The 17,089-nt window shown below is 38.6% G+C and overlaps 1 protein-coding gene across 42 annotated transcripts in view; it reads right to left on the bottom strand.

Moving 5' to 3' along the window:
- PTPRD (protein tyrosine phosphatase, receptor type D) overlaps positions 1-15,118 on the bottom strand; it is a 2,534,232-nt gene extending 2,519,114 nt beyond the window's left edge. For 41 of the 42 annotated variants that reach the window (XM_027549255.1, XM_027549273.1, XM_027549258.1 and 38 more), the window contains exon 1: positions 14,778-14,885. The gene's annotated coding sequence lies outside the window, so the exon portion shown is untranslated. Of the gene's footprint in view, positions 1-14,777 lie in introns of all 42 variants that reach the window. The other variant, XM_027549289.1, reaches the window with a different exon arrangement.
- Positions 15,119-17,089: the final 1,971 nt, after the last annotated feature.

The following is a 17,089-nucleotide window of genomic DNA, read 5'->3' as shown; positions in this document are numbered from 1 at the left end:
TATTTTATAGGTTTCTAAACTATTCCACTGATCATGTAGTTGTTAATTTACTTAATCAGAAAGCTCAATTCCAAGATTTTGCATAGACTAAAATAAGATTACTCAATTTTTTAAAAAAGGCCTTCCCCCCTTCAGTTGTGTTATTTTCAGCAATAACATCTTGATTCTTTCCTCTTCTACTCAGTTTTCCCCCTTCCCAGTCTTTCCAATCTTCCAACAGATCAGACTCAATATTTATCAGCTTTAGTTACTGATAAAAAAACAGATCCAAAAATAGAACCCATTGTTCTTTAGACTATAGAAACATATTACTATGGAGCCAATCAACATCTTGTAGCCATCACATTATTTTGGATTTGTGGTCTAAAGAAGGGGTTCATGCAGTATTTTCCAAGGTCATGAAAAATACAGACATGGAAGCTGTGAGCACATATTTATTTTATCTCATGATATATCACTTTAAAATCCTGAATACTTTTCCTAAGACAAAACTGATTAACTTTAAAAAATCAATTATTTTGTCAAGCCCTTATATAAACAGTTTTCCATATGGCTGATTCATGTTGAGGTTTGACATAAAACAACAAAATTCTATAAAGCAATTATCCTTCAAAAAAAAAAAAAAACTTTCTCTACCTGGTTAATTCCACAGAAAATCAGTCATATGTTATCCAAATATCCAACAAAAGTTTTCTGGAAGGTCTTAGTATGAAAGCAACATTGTAAAAACTTATTAACTGTTTCCCTTTTTGATCTGCAACATTCTTTTCAAGACATTTAATTTTCATGTTATACAATGTGTGCCACGATCCTGGAAAGTGCACCCAAATTTTTAAGATTGATGTGAGTAACTACATACATGCAATACTCAACAGATGTTACAGTAGCATTTCCAGCAACAAAGATCTGGAGCCCAGCCAAGCTGTGAGCAGCAGAGTCTGTGCCTGTGGGGGCTGGGCTACAGTAAGAATCCCACACAGTTCCAGGATGGTAAACCAAAGCAGGCTGACCACTTTGGAGTTGGCAGGGGAAACACAACATAAAATTTTGCTAGACATCATTACTTTGTATGGCAGATACTGGCTGCTGCTGGGAAGCAACAGAAAACTGATCGATTTGTTGTGCAGAAATAATATAGTAGCTGGTTCAACTTGAGCAAAGCCACAAAAAGAAATAAGTCCCTCAAAGTTGCCATTCTTATGTCATTGCCTGAAAAGAATACTCATGATACTCTGATATCAGATTCAAAGTTAGTGTCTGAAGTACACAAACATGTAACAATACAAAATTTGAGATAGTCTCTTAATTTTCATCACAAGCTACTTAAATTATTTAAGTGTTAACTTCAACCTGTGTATATGACTTTATTATAGAGTACATAGTGTAGTAGAAGACAAGAAAGAAATAAAGATGAGAAGGTAGGGTCAGGAAGGTGCTTTTACATCACACTAAGTTTCTGTTTTTAACATTATACTCCATGAAATAAGGAATCCTTTAATGTTTTAAGCATAATCAGATTTGCATTAAAAAAAATTGTTTGGTGGAAGAGAGAAGAATAGAGGAGATAGGGTGGAAGTAGGAAGATGGGAAGTAGTCATCCAGGTAAGACATGTGCTATGGACAGAATGTGACATTCTTCCAAAATTCTTATGTTGAAATCTATTCCCCTATTCAATGGTATGTAGTGAAGCAGGTGATTCAGTCATGAAGGTAGAATCATCATGAATGAATCAGTGCCCTTATAAAGAGACTACAGAGAACTCTCCTGCCCCTTCTATCAAGTGAGAATACAGTAAGAAGATTGTCTAATGAAAGTGAAAGTGATTGTCTGTTAACCAAGAAATGAGCTCTTACCAGACACTAAGTCTGCTATCACCTTGACCTTGGGCATGCCAGTTTCCAGAACTGTGAGGAATAAATTTCTGTTGTTTATAAACTACCCAGTCCATGGTATTCTTGTCATAGCAGCCTGAATGGAATATAGGAATTCAGTAAGATCCTGAAGTAAAATTACTGCATAGGGAAAAGTTTAGTAGATAATAGAGGGTGGGCTTGACAGAGCTTGGTCCTGATAATATAATTTTTATGGTAGGACCTCACAGATAAACATGGATGCCAGCATAGAACTGATGAGACAACCTAGACTTTTAAAAAATTTTACTCTCTTGAAATTGCAGATTCTGCTTATTTTAGCTAATTTTCTGGATCTGTTAGATTTGTTTGCCTGCAGAGATCTAATCCAAGATATCTTGCACAACTCATATTGTATATGCAAATTATACTGTATATAATGAGTATATTACATTTTAAGAATAATTAACTACCCATTTAAAAATACTTTGGACCTTAAGATTATGATATATTTATTCATAAATCAAGAGAAATACAAAGACATTATTGTCAGTGTGTGCAAGAGTCCAGAGCTTCTTTGTTTTTTAGGCTTGACACTACTCTGCCTCCAAGCTTTTCAGTGATAGAAGGCCAGATCTTAACTTGCAACAAGAGTTTTAACAGTTTAACAATTTCCAGTGGACACGTTTACATCATAAAACTGCCCAGTTTGGCACATTTTCTATTTCTTAATTCTAATTTACAAAGGAAAATTCACTGAATTTCTTGGCAAGTAATCAGAACACCTTAGGGAGGAAAGACCTTACCAAGATCTTGGGGGGGGTTGGCGGGGAGATAATCCAATAAAACTGTTCATTAAGCTGTTTCCGTATCATTCACACCTGAAAGGAAGAGGTTTGTGCCTCTTGAAATATGAGCCATAATATAACTTTAACTTTCTCTATTTGGTATTCTGTATTTCCCCAAATATAGGGAGCATGAAAGTTTTTGTATTAATACATGTGTTACATCTTGTGGTATTAAATAAAATGATAACTTGACACATGTATACCATAGACATAAAAAGTGTTGATTAAGCTAAGGAAGAACAAAGCTAATATTTTATTGAGTTTGATTTTAAAATGTCACACATTTCTGATAATTTTACAGAACATCAAAGATACTTCTCATGTCCTTTCAAAGTTAGGGTACCAGATTTCTATCAATAAGCTCGAGCATTTCTCATATGTTAGAAATCAAATAAATGTTTAGTAAGCTTTTTGGACTTTGAAGAAAGTTGAGTGCCGAAGAATTGATGCTTTTGAACTGTGGTGTTGGGAGAAGAGTCTTGAGAGTCCCTTGGACTGCAAGGAGATCCAACCAGTCCATCCTAAAGGAGATCAGTCCTGGGTGTTCATTGGAAGGACTGGTGCTGAAGCTGAAACTCCAGTACCTTGGCCACCTCATGTGAAGAGTTGAGTCACTGGAAAAGACCCTGATGCTGGGAGGGGTTGGGGGCAGGAGGAGAAGGGGATGACAGAGGATGAGATGGCTGGATGGCATCATTGACTCGATGGACGTGAGTCTGAGTGAACTCCGGGAGTTGGTGATGGATAGGGAGGCCTGGCGTGCTGCGATTCATGGGTTGCAAAGAGTCAGACATGACTGAGTGACTGGACTGAACAGAACTGAAACTTTCTAGGTGATGCTAGTGGTAAAGAACCTGCCTGCCAACGCAGGAGACTTAAGAGACATGTGGGTTTCATCCCTGGGTCTGAAGATCTCCTGGAGAAGGAAATGGCAACCCACTCTGGTATTCTTGCCTGGAGAACTGCATGTATTGAGGAGCCTGGCAGGCTATAGTCCATAGTGTTGCCGAGCTGGACACTACTGAAGCAACTTAGCACACTGCACACACAAGATTATATTATTCAATCTTTTTTAATCTTTTACAAGTTTAACTTTTCTATCCTTATAACCTAAAGATTAAATCATGATTTATGCTATAACTCATATTCCCTCAATTTAAGTTTCAAGTAAGCAATTGCACAAACATTCAAGAACACTAATCAACACACTGGAAGAAAAGAAGCATATGAAAGTATTTTACTATTGCTATCAAATTAAAATTACAACAAATTTAATCCAACATGATGCAATGGTGTAAATATTACCCAGACTATGTGGCAATGAGACATAAATACTAAGAGTGCACCAAAGTAATTGTAATTAAAGTGACTCTTACAGGACCAATTGTTTGGCTTTCCTCTTCTTATTTCCTTACTGCTCATCATCAGCATCACTTATATTTTGTATCAGTTAATTATGCTAGTCTCATTTCCTTATCATGGGAAACATGAATTATATTACCTTGGATTATATTCACTGGCAGATGGGGCCTTTTGGACCCTAAATCTCACTCCATCATATATGCAGAACTCATCTTCCCTGTCTTCACATTTGTATTCCTCTATGCCTTCTACACAAAGCAAAGTGACTCAAACATCTTGCTTGACTAAAAAATTCTGGCTCTTGGTCACCAGTCACTAAGTGTAGCAAAGTATGTAAACACCTGATGCAGCATAAAATCTATGTCCAAGGGTCTATAGGGGCTTGTTTGATGGGAACCACTTCACTCAACTTACTGAGAAGGGGCCTATGTGGGGAGACACCACTGGCAAAAACAGAGGGCACATCAGATTCTCCTTCTACCAGATCAACAGTCTCCAAGGAAGAAAAGAAATAAACTCGGCCATAAAATAGATAACTAATAAGGACCTACTACTACATATAGCACAGGGAACTCTACTCAGTACTCTGTAATGACCTACATGAGAAAAGACTCTAAAAAAGAGTGGCTATATCCCAGGTGGCACTAGTGGTAAAGAACCCAGCTGCCAGTGCAGGAGATGGAAAAGATGAGGGTTCAGTCCCTGGGTCAGAAAGATCCCCTGGAGGAGGCGTGGCAACCCACTTGTGTATTCTTGCCTGGAGGACCCCATGGACAGAGGAGCCTGGTGGGCTATAGTCAATCGGGTCACAAAGAGTTGGACATGCCTAAAGCAACTTATGCATATGTATGTGTATAACTGATTCACTTTGCTGGCCACCTGAAACTTTCACAGCATTGTAAATACACTATACTCCAATATTGGAGAAGGCAATGACACCCCACTCCAGTACTTTTGCCTAGAAAATCCCATGGACGGAGGAGCCTGGTAGGCTGCAGTCCCTGGGGTCGCTAGAGTCTGACACGACTGAGTGACTTCACTTTCACTTTTCACTTTCATGCATTGGAGAAGAAAATGGCAACCCACTCCAGTGTTCTTGCCTAGAGAATCCCAGGGACGGGGGAGCCTGGTGGGCTGCCGTCTCTGGGGTCGCACAGAGTCGGACACAACTGAAGTGACTGAGCAGAGCATACTCCAGTATAAAAAAAAAAAAAGAAAGAAAGGGAATGCACTCTAAAGCACTTGTGCCACCCTTACCCACTCAACTTTGGCAAGAGTTATCTGGAAATAGTTCGCTTTTGTGTTTTGTGTCTTCTCTTACTTTTATCCTGGAGCAATACTTTCACAGTATTCTGACCCTGTATGTTAGCAGTTACTTCCAAAGTTTTGTGTTGGCTTCATTTGAAAGGAATTATATCATGAAAGCTGAGCTGGATATCTCATGTTGTCCACATTTGATGCATATAACCTATGTGATTGCAGAATTTTTATACACTAATGCTGTACACACGGGAGAACGGACCTATTTCAAAATGGCAAAGTGGTTTAAAATTTGGGATATGCAGGCAGAGTGCAAAGTTTTTTCACTTTCCACTCTGCTACAATGGCAACTACATTGCTAAAATGGGCAACTTTCCTTAGGTTCTGTATACTTTAGTTCCCTCACCTGTAAATTAAAAATAACAACTACCAACTTCATGGGGCTGAGGTGGGATAAAATGAGTTAACGGCCATGAAGCAGTTAAAATAGTGACTGGCATACATTAAAGAGTCAAGATGTTTAGCTGTTATTATCACCTTCCATCTTAAGGCTTTTTCAAAGCTCATGAGAAGATTCTATAAGACAAAAATATTCCCAAACCCATGATGAAAATAAGACCCTGATGCCATCACTGATTAGGAAAAAAAATGCTTCTTTATTTTAATGTAATAAGAAGTGATAACTAGAATCATAAGAAGTAATGAACTAGTTAGGAAATGTGGATTATGTTAATGAAAGTGATGGCTGAAATGTAAGGGACATGCCAATACAAACAATGATAGAATCTATTTTTAAAAACCTTAACAATATACATTTTTAGAGTCTCATGTGGCCAACAGATTCATCCCTGGGTAACTATGGCACCGGGTACCCATTAAGGGCAATGAAATGAGCATAAAAGGGAATCTTGGCAGTAGAAACAGAAATGGGAAGAGATATCCAAACCCTACTGAATAAGGGAGAAAGGAAGCCTACTATAGTAGGAAACATAAGATCTCTTCTGACCTAGCTCCCTAAACTGATCAATCTCTGTGTTCAGCCTACATAAGATTTCACACCAGAACAAATATTGCCTGAAATATCTTCCCTGGAAATAAGCATATGTAGTGTATTATATAAATATAACTAGACTATTTCTTAAGATATACTACTTCAAAAAAATTAGTAATTATTAGTATGTCTTCGTGACTGTGTACTTATGTTCTTAAGTCTGGCCACTTACCAAGAATGGAGAGGTGTATGGGAAAACAGAAAGCACCTAAAACACATGCACACCAGAGGAAGGTGTGCGATCCTCAGGGGCAGGGAAATGGGACACTGAAGTGCTGATCTCAGTCCCACAAGCACACATTTCTACTGCAAGAAAGCTCTGTTGTCTTGAGCCACACAGGTATAAATCACGAGGCTAAGCCATGTCTTACAGAGCTAACCACACGTTTCCTAGGAGGAAACAAATGGATAGCATGTATGACACAGGACAAATGCATCCAGTCAGAGGAAAAGCCACCAGACATCCTCACACACCAAAATTACAAGCAACGAGCCACTGAAATAAATAACATTAATAAATATGAATTAAGAACTAATAGCATATTGTAAAATGCAATTTTCCTTGAAGCTAAAACCATATATTGTCTCAGGACTGTCAAATGTTACTGTTGAATAGTACCATCAATACATCTTTGACAAGGGCTTTTAAGGAAGACAAAAAGAGAAATTCTTTAAAATTAAGTTAGAAACTAAAGAAAGCAAAAGATGAATTTAGGGTAATTTTTTAACTCCAAAGATATCTAACAATCCAAGCAAGTTTCTAAAAATTTAAATTATACTTTTTTCCTCCTCTTTGGTTATTTGATGCAAAGTATATATTACAAAAAATATGAAAATAAGTCACACATTCAAATATACAGGCAGAATTTCCTCTCTTTCTCTCTGTTTGTTCTTTTTACTGGGAAAACCCCATGCTCTCCTACAATAATGCTTTTGTTGTAACTGAAACAGCAGCACAATTATTGACTATAACTTGTGTGCCATGAATTTGAAAATACAAAGGGACTGGTCCATAGACTGTAAATTGCTACAGTGGGCTGGAGATTTATTTGTGTTTCCCATATTTTGTCAACATGAGGATGGTATAGTGTTATGCTTATCATACCTGCCTCTCTGGAACTTTGGACAATGGGCACATTACCCAATTAGCAATGGAGTAACCCAACTGTGATGATGATAAAGGATATCAACTAACTGCAGAGGAATAGAACATAGCCTACAGCTGCTATGCTAGCAACAAGGATTCTACCAGCTTCCAGGGAGATGCTGCTGACTCAGGATGACAGCCAATGAGAGGGGGAAAGTGATAAAGGAAGCGAAGAACTGAGGAAATTTTTCTGTAATTTAAAAGATTCTTTAGGAAAATTATATTTTCTCTATGGAATAAAAAAAATTCTTGATAACAGTGAAAGATTTCCTAAGAATACAAGATGATCACAATTTGGGAAGTTTTATATTGCTCCCTTATGAATGTTTACTCAGCATTCCTTGGAGTATTGGAGACAATAAATATTTGGCGATCAAATATTATATGGATTATGCTGCCTTGTAGTACCTATTACATAATCCTGACTAGTGATTCTAACTTGAAAATATATCTAAGTTGGGAAACAGAAGAGAAATTAACTTCTAGGTGTAGTGAATATGGTGCCTGAATTATTGCCCTCGATTTTTGTGCAAAATCATAGGAATTGATATAGATCATGAACTGATAAACTGACCTCCCTAAGGGTTCTAGATGGATACAAGGTAGAAATGGCAAAGACTGGGACAGTGAAGGTGCAAGCCAAGTTCCCTGTTATTCTCATGGCCATTCACCCCAAGTGGAAAGTCATATCTCAAGCATTTGGGCGAAGAAAAATAGTGGAAGGATACAGTATCTAGGGTGAGATTAACAAGTCTCTCCTTTTCTCCATTTTCTGCTCTCTACATCCTTTATTCTACCTCTAAGTAGAATTTATGATCATGAAGATTCTAGGTCACTGTACTTGGACAATACTCAGTGATACAGCATGTAGAGTATTACTGCTTTTGTGCTAAGCCTCCCAAGACAATCTAATAAAAGAAATAGTATATCCTGCGATACAAATTCCATAATCCAGGTGTTTAGTAAGTAGTAAAAAGGAGTATGTGCACATATGCTTGTCTGGCTTTGTTCTCTGTGCATGCAGCTGCTGAAGGGGGTCTCTTTTTCAACAGTACAAACTATATTTGAGAAATATAACTTTGGGTAGTCTTTAAAAGGTACAATTCACAGAGGTCCCAATATAATAAGTGCACTAATAGAGTCATGTAGCTGATTGCTTACATATTTGCAGGCTTGAAATGGACTTTTTAAAATAAAAGTTCACTAATTCTGTATTTAAGTGTAATAGTTTTTGTTCTTTGGCAAAGTAAATCAGATAGCATCCTGTATGCAATGACTCTTATAGCAAGGTATTCCAGTTAAAATTAAATATGTTTAACCTGAGAAGGAAACGGCAACCCACTTCAATATTCTTGTCTAGGAAATCCTGTGGACAGAGGAGCCTGGCACGTTGCAGTGCATGGGGTCGCAAGAATTAGACATGACTTGGTAAACCAAACCAGTACCACAAATCTGAGGTTAAAGATGACTGTTCTTAAGTAATAAACCATGTCATAACCAAATATTAATTTGTTCCTTACATTTTTTTAGGATCTAAGTACATATACTTAATCAGGTAAGGTCCATAAGAACATGTAAAAAAACAGCAATTAGGTTCTACGTAATCCTATACATCTCAACTCTGTGGGAGAAGGCAAGGGTGGGATGATTTGGGAAATGGCATTGAAAAATGTATATTATCATATGTGAAATGAATCGCCAGTTCAGGTTTGATGCATGATATAGGGTGCTCGGGGCTGGTGCACTGGGATGACCCAGAGGAATGGGATGGGGAGGGAGGTAGGAGGAGGGTTCAGGATGGGGAACACATGTATACCTGTGGCGGATTCATGTCAATGTATGGCAAAACCAATACAATATTGTAAAGTAATTAGCCTCCAATTAAAATAAATAAATTTATATTAAAAAGGAATATTTAATAATTATTATTATGTGGTATTTAGAAAATATGGGCTTCCCTAGTGGCTCAGTGGTAAAAAATCAGCCTGCCAGTACAGCAGACATGCATTCAATCCCTGGGTCTGGCAGATCCCTTGGAGAAGGAAATGGCAACCTACCCCAGTATTTTTGTCTGGGAAATCCCATTGACAGAGGAGCCTGGTGGGCTACAGTCCATGGGGTTGCAAAAGAGTCAGACACAAGTTAGTGATTAAAAACAAACATTTGGAAAATATATGAAATTATTACAAGGGGGAAGGCCTTAGTAAAATGGTATATTGTTGAATTTCATTTGATTTAAGGACTAATCAGAGAGCACTTTGATTCATCACACTCTAACGTATGTTCTCTTTGACTATTCAATTATTGTATATACGCTTCTAAAAATTTTAAGCATACTAGTTTCACTAAATTTCATCTTTAATAAATGTATCTAAACACACAAACACATACACATGGACACACATGAAGATATACACAACAAAAAGCAAATGAACCCTCTATAATTAATCAGCAATAACTTGCATTCAGTTCAGTTGTTCAGTTGTGTCCTACTCTTTGCAACCCCATGAACTAAAGTAAATAATTTTAAATATAGCATGATCTCCCAATCTCCAATGATATAAAACATAAAACATTTGTAGAAATATAGGTCACTTGCTACATTTCAGAGACTTGTATCAGAAAAGGAGAAGACTAGGCACACTGATTTTGTTAGAGGGGAGGAAGTATCTAATTTCATCAACTATACAACATGAACTGCATCTAGGAAGAAATGATTGGTTTCTATTTAAAAAACAAGTACTTAAAATTAACACCATATGTATTCTTTCTCTGTATTCACTTTCCACAATAAGTATGATGATTACAAAATATTTTATATGAAATGTATTCTATATCATCAATGATATTTTTAACTTATAACTTACTATTTTCTTGTTAATGCAACACCTTAGATAATATTGCTCCATGATGAAAAGCCTCTCTGTGAATTTTGGAAATTTATCTCATCTTTATAATTTTTAATATTTGAAGTATTTAATTTCCTTTTTAAAATATTAGTTGAAATAATTCTTTCTATAGCTTCTTCTAGCTGTGACATCTATTACAGGTGTTACAGGGGAAAACATGAGTTAATTTCAATTGTACATATTTACCTAAACATGACATTGTAAAATAGCTTATATGAAGTAATTAAGAGGAGAAAAAGGGATGTCAAAAGAAACTAAGAAATTCCTCTCATTTTTATCTTTTCATACCCTTCTGGTATTGAATAGAGTAACAAACACAAAAACACTTGTGCAATATTCTTTCAGTAGCAAGAGGAAAGGGAAGTTTAGAGAAAAATTAATCAAGCCCCTTCCTTCAATAATCTCCATCCTTCTCCTTCAAAACCACTCAAATAAATACTTAATCCAAGAAAGAAACAATGTCCAAGCACTGCCAACATTGCTTCAGGAAAATATCCTTAGACTTCCTTCAAACAAGATGGCTGCCCCAGCTCCTACATGGATTATCAAGCTGACATAGTGTAATTCAACAATTTGCTAAACACTAGTATTTCATATATTAGTAATTATATTAACTTGTTTCTAAGATTTTGTTATTGAAGTATTCTCAATTTGTAGCCCACTTTCTCTACTTGACAGAGAATAAAACCAGGTAAGGGAGTCCAAGTTACCTCCCTGGGGTCACACAGCCAATTATAAGGATCAGAGGAAAATTCAAAACAATTCTAGAATCACATAAATGTTTACCTTGTGGGTAATGTTCATTTTTGGTTGTTCATTTTCCTTCATTCAACACACTTTAAAGTGTTTGAAGAAACATAACCGTTATTACAAGTACATTTAACTTATATATTTTTTAACTGTTCTGGTGGAAATTCATTTACTCCTTATGGATGTCAAATTACTTTTGAACAACCTGATTAGAACCCAGTGAACTGACAGTAACCATAAAGAATTTGCATTTAAATATATAAGGAGATAAATTCAAGTGGCACTAAACTGGATACAAAATACTATTCATCCAATATTCACTATAACTTTTAAATTAGCATTATCAAATATGTATTTTCATATAATTTGCATGGTTAAAATGCATTAAATTCAGTATAAGTCCAAAAAGACATTGCTGGGGTTGAGGTATTTTATTCAAATGACAGAGGAATTTTAAAGTTATTTGTGATATGACATTTGAGAGATACATATGTAAAGACATATTGATAGATATTCTAATTAGCTGACTAATTAATCAGCTTTGAAAATCACACTTTTTTCAGAAATGTCTATAAAAGAAGCCATTGGGTAGGTGAATTTAAAATATGTAGCATGCATTTCAGATCACCTGTTCTCAAATTTCCATAAAAAATCCATCCATTACCCACCTTCTCCCATAAGCCAGTCTTAGAAATGCAGAGATAGCAAAAGTTAAATCACTGAAACTCTCCTAACTGCAAAACCATTTACACCAGTGGTAGCCACACTTGTCATGTGTACTATTAGTCATACTAAAATTTTAATATAGTATCCAACTAATTTTTTTATATAAACCAGCAATATTTTAGCTTTTGTCTTATACTTAACCTTACTAAAGAAAACGTCCTTTGCTCTTGCAGATTGCATCCGCACCCTACTAATAGTACACAGGAAGGAAAGGATGTCATTTCATATACGCAAAAACAAAGTAATTTAACCATATTTCAGAATTGCATCTAATTAACAATGTCTCACTTGTTTTAAGGAAATAATAATCACATCCAAAAGGTTCCATAGAATGTATGATCATGTGGTCCATAAAATCTTTAAATATTGATAGTTTCAGGACTATACCTGTAAATTCGATGTTACTATTAAAAGAAAAGTATGTTTGCCTTCGCCAACTGCAACTGTAAGCAAATGCAGCTGTACAGCACTTTATTAGTAAGAACTCCTTTAGTAAGCACACGTTTAGAGGAATTAATCATTCATTCCCTGCAGACTGCTTATGTATTTCATAGGGCCATTATCTGATCTGAATAACAAGAACAATTGCATAATAAAACATATTACTGCTGACCTTAGCAACTTTCTTTTTTTCAACTTTAAAGTTGCAACCACTTCTGGACTGCACAAAAAGCTGGTGGCCAAAAGACCTGACAATTAAATTGCCCCATTCAGCTTTGACTTTCTTCTCTCTTATTATATAGGGACAATGATCAAACATAATATGTGCAAGCTTTACTAGAAATGGTTGTAATTCAGACTATCTTCCTCAGCACTATGACATAATTAGAAACAGAATCTGTGTCAGATTAGTCTTCATGTTAATTCTGTCATGTTTTTCCTTCTGTGGAATACATGTCTTACAGTAATATAGGCAATAACATGTTTGGCCCACTCAAATTTGGTTACCTCAGTACAAACTCACCTTTTATTTTTCAATAATTATGTTTTCAAACATCAGATATTCTTTCAGATATTTGAGGTCACAGATGAGTAGAGGTCATTTGCTATAATCCAAATCTGATCAACCTGAGTCTTTATTTTAAATTATTTAAATTTACTTTAAACTAATGGTAGAAGTGGCAACTGAGAGCAGTAATATGTATAAGAAAACACATTTGGATAGAAAATGAAGTAATATACAAGAAATATTGATAAGTCTTTACCAAGTGATTTCCATGTATGGTAACTTCATGTCAACAAATTTATCAACTGTCCTCCTGTTATTTCATTATCCTAAAAACTTATGTCTCAAGATATTCAGAGCTTTTGACATTGGATAATAACAGTTCTGAAAGATCTCTCCCTTTTTAAAATCAGTGATCATTAGTTCACTCTTCAATTTTTTTTTTTTTAAATTCAGTGTCAAAAGAATATAGCTGCTTTTATATAATAACTTGAGTAAATAAAAAGGTGTTTTTTCACTTTACCATTATCATCAATTAAATATAAGAAAACCTTTAGGTATTATTTGATAGTACGGTGTTTTCTTAGAAATAAAATCTGTGAGACAAGTGGTTTTAATTTTCAGTCTGGTTTTTAACTCTTAAAATGATTAGAAAAGTGTATTTTATACCAACATGGAAAATTGAAAGTTAAAGAAAAAACAAACTTTTTCTAATAAGTATTCTATACTAGTCAGTATGAGCGTTATGTCAAAGAACTTTGAATTTGTTAATCAGCTCTGTTTTAACTAAACTGTAATTCCTACTGTATCTACTGTATATGTAACAATGCGAGAAGAATTGGATTCAGGATCCATTTGGCAGTGATAAAGAAAAGAAAAAAACTGCTGAAATGTTATTGATTCTCTCCCTCTTCTGCAAAACAAACTGACTCAACTATATTTGTCCTGATATAACACAAAGATTTTATTTAGATATCACAAAATATTGCCAAATGTATTTTTTTTTTTTTAATTTTAAGATATCGTTAACCCTTTCACAGAGAAAGGAAGAGTGTCCTACTTGTTTTTACAGAAATGCTGCAGCTACTGACACGGTGATGTTAACCCCAAGAGGAATACTGCCTGCAAAAGTTTTTGATGCAGAGATATTCAGCCCTAGGAGACACCTTAAACCTGTCACAGGCTGCTGAGCCCTGTCACAGTTTATAACCTGCTGTGTCAAAGTCACAGCCTCAGCTTCTGCCCTCTCCAAAACATTTTTCAGATTCCTTTTCCAAATTAATTCCATGCATTTTTTTTCTAAACGAAGCTATTTCTCATATTTTCCTCCACATCTCATTTATCTACAAGCATTAAAAAACAAAACAAAACAAAAAAAACCTCAACAGGCTTTTATTCCAGTCTTTCACACCACCTATATTAACTTTCCCTTGACCCCCCCCCCCTTTTTTTTTAAACAAGCTCTCTTCACAACTAAAGATAAAACAAGCAACCAAGAGAAGTCAGTGAAGGATGGGAGTTGGTGTGGATTAAGACTGAGGTTGAAGGTAGCAGTAGGGGGGTACCAGTGGGGTTAGAATTCTCAAGTTTTTTTTTTTTTTTCCTCCCTAGGAACCCATCCTTGAATCTTAGAACCAACCAGCGTTTCAAACACCAAGCTTCCCATAGCTCGTGAACAATGAGCGTTTAAAAAACAGATCTCCAGTATGGTTGCCCACACTGAAGTCTGCTCAATGCAATGTTCTTCCAAAAAAAAAAAAAAAATGCTTAGCAAACCACTTCTCAATTAAGAACTAGTGAAGTTATATAAGTCAACTTGTTCCCTGGTAAAACGAACAAACTGCCCGCCCATACCATCGGGGGAGAAGCATTCATTCAGCATATGCCTCACTTTAAGACAAGAAATACGGAAGCACAGTTTACTTACTAAAGCAGCCGCTCCAGTCTTCCTTGGAAACCCTGAGGAGTCTTCTCTTTTCTCTCCTTCCAGTCAAATAAAGAATTGTCTTTCTATTCCACACAGGCCCAGAATAAACTGCAAGAAAGGACAGCACATGCACAGCCGCCCGTCGGGCTCTGGCTTTGGTCTGCTGCTCCTGCTTCGGGGGTTCTGCTTGTTTCAAAAGTGGGATCTTCTTTTCGGGAGGGAGGGGGCGAGGGCAAGAGAAAATCTGGGCGCTCCGCAAGCTCGCCGGGGTCCTGCAAATTATTCTGAAGGCAAAGTACCTGCACTCTCCCCGCGGAGGCTGCCTGTCAGCGGCGCGAGGAGGGAGGAGGCTGAGGAGGAGGAGCAGCGGGAGGGCTCGGGCTGGGAGGGAGCGCGGGGCGGGGGAGGCCGACGAGCGGCTGGCGGAGAAGCTGAGGGACCGTCCTCCGTCAGGGCGAGGCGCTGCCCCACGCGCTCGGGCTGCCGGCTGCGGGCGCGGCGGGGCGGGGAGCCGGGGCGGTGAGCCTCTCCCGGTCGCTCCCGCGCTGGCCCGCTCGCTCGCGCTCCCTCTTGCTCCCGCTCGAACAGACAGGCACACACCCCACGTCTCCGGCGGCAGCCGCCCCGCCGCACGCACTCACCTGCATTTCCTTAACGAGCCACTTGATGGCTGCCAGCGGCGCGGGCCGGGCTCCGGCGGGCGGGCAAGCGGGAGCCTGGGCGGGGAGGACGCGGCGCGGGATGTTCCGAGGGCCCACCCGGGAGGCGGTGGCGGCGGCGACGGTGCGGGCGCGCGGGCTGGGGCGGGATGAGGGGAGACGAGCCGCGCCCCCGAGCCGCCCCGACGCTGACCAGGTTGACCCTGCGCCCCCGAGACCTTGGCTGGATTCCAGGGCTCGGGGGTCAAACGGTCGGAGCGGGGAGAGGAGGCCATGTCAGGCACGGGCTATTCCCGACCACTAAAGCCACAGAGGACTTGCCCGGGTGTGGATCCCGCTTGCGCTGCTTCAGGTGTTGGCGTGCTTTCGATTAATTTTACAGGTGTTTGGGGTTTTCTGATTTGGAGGGAAGCTGGCGGTAAGGGTTAGGGGGTGGACGGTTTAAAAATGCAAGGGGCAGAGATTTAATTTACAGCACAGTGGATGCTTGGGAAGAATCCCCTTTAGTAAGAGGTAGGGAAGGGGAGCGAGGCTGCGAGGCGCCCGGGGTGTTCTGTATCAGACACAGGATGCAGCTGTCAGTTGGGATGTTTGGCAGCCTGACTGACGGGACTGAAGGAGACGTTGGGCTCTGCCCAAGTGGTAGTTGAGAAAGGCAGGGGGTTGGGGCGGGGGAGACTGCAAAAGAGTTGCTGGGAAACAGTCTCGCTGTTGAGAGGACACGGGCGGGCATTGGGGGAGTAATTTCTTCTCCTCCTGCTCAGTACCCCATCGTAGAGCGGCCAATGCCAGTAAGGTGGTGTACTACAGACTCGGAGAGGAACTTAGATCCCCTGAGCGAAGCTAGAAAAGGAGACTGGAGCTGGGGAAGAGGATGGGTGGGCAGGCTGGAATAAATTTAGCAGAAAGCTTTTATCACTCTACCGTCGTTCATGTCTCATCAGGGCACACAACTATGGCAACATTTTTGTTTTTTTTAATGCTGTCTTTCTTACTAAAGAGGGAGCAATGCCACTACGTTGATGCTTAAAGAAAATAATAATTATCCTGTTTGTAATAATGCAACAGAGAGCCATCCAGGTACTCTCTATTTAAACGGGCTGTTAGCATTGTGGATACAAACAGAAAGCTCTGAGCCATCCACTTGCCTTATTTGGCCAGGATCTAATAGTAGAAATGTCACTTTCTACCAAAGAGAAATAAAGCTTAATCAATATAGGTGACATTTCCCCAGGGTCTGTTTTCTTTTCTGCCTGCTTCATTGCTTGTCACGTCCCTTTGCTCCTCAGCAGTGACCCCTCTTCTGAACCCATCTCCTACCAACCTCCCTGATCTGCCTCCTTAAACTGCACTGAGCTCACCCATTTAAGAAGGTTCACATGCACACAATAAATATCACTTAAAGCTGCTCTCGGAAATGATAGGCTCTAAACCAAAAAGACTTCTCCTGTATGTGTGCAAGTGTGTGTGCATGTGTACTGCGTGTCTATCTTTGCAATTACGCAAAGCACCTGCCCCCCCCTTATGGTGTTCTCTGTGCAAGATTATCACTAACTCATTCTCTCTTCCTCTCTCTCCTTCTCTCCCTCCCTCCTTCTCTCTCTGCACAAATGCATACCACTCACCCGTCTCAGATCCTTCCTGTCAGTGCTC

The sequence above is a fragment of the Bos indicus x Bos taurus genome, chromosome 8 (assembly GCF_003369695.1).
Source record: "Bos indicus x Bos taurus breed Angus x Brahman F1 hybrid chromosome 8, Bos_hybrid_MaternalHap_v2.0, whole genome shotgun sequence".
NCBI lineage: Eukaryota > Metazoa > Chordata > Mammalia > Artiodactyla > Bovidae > Bos > Bos indicus x Bos taurus.
The sequence above is the reverse complement of the archived record's forward strand: the minus strand, read 5'-3'. Positions and strand labels throughout refer to the sequence as shown.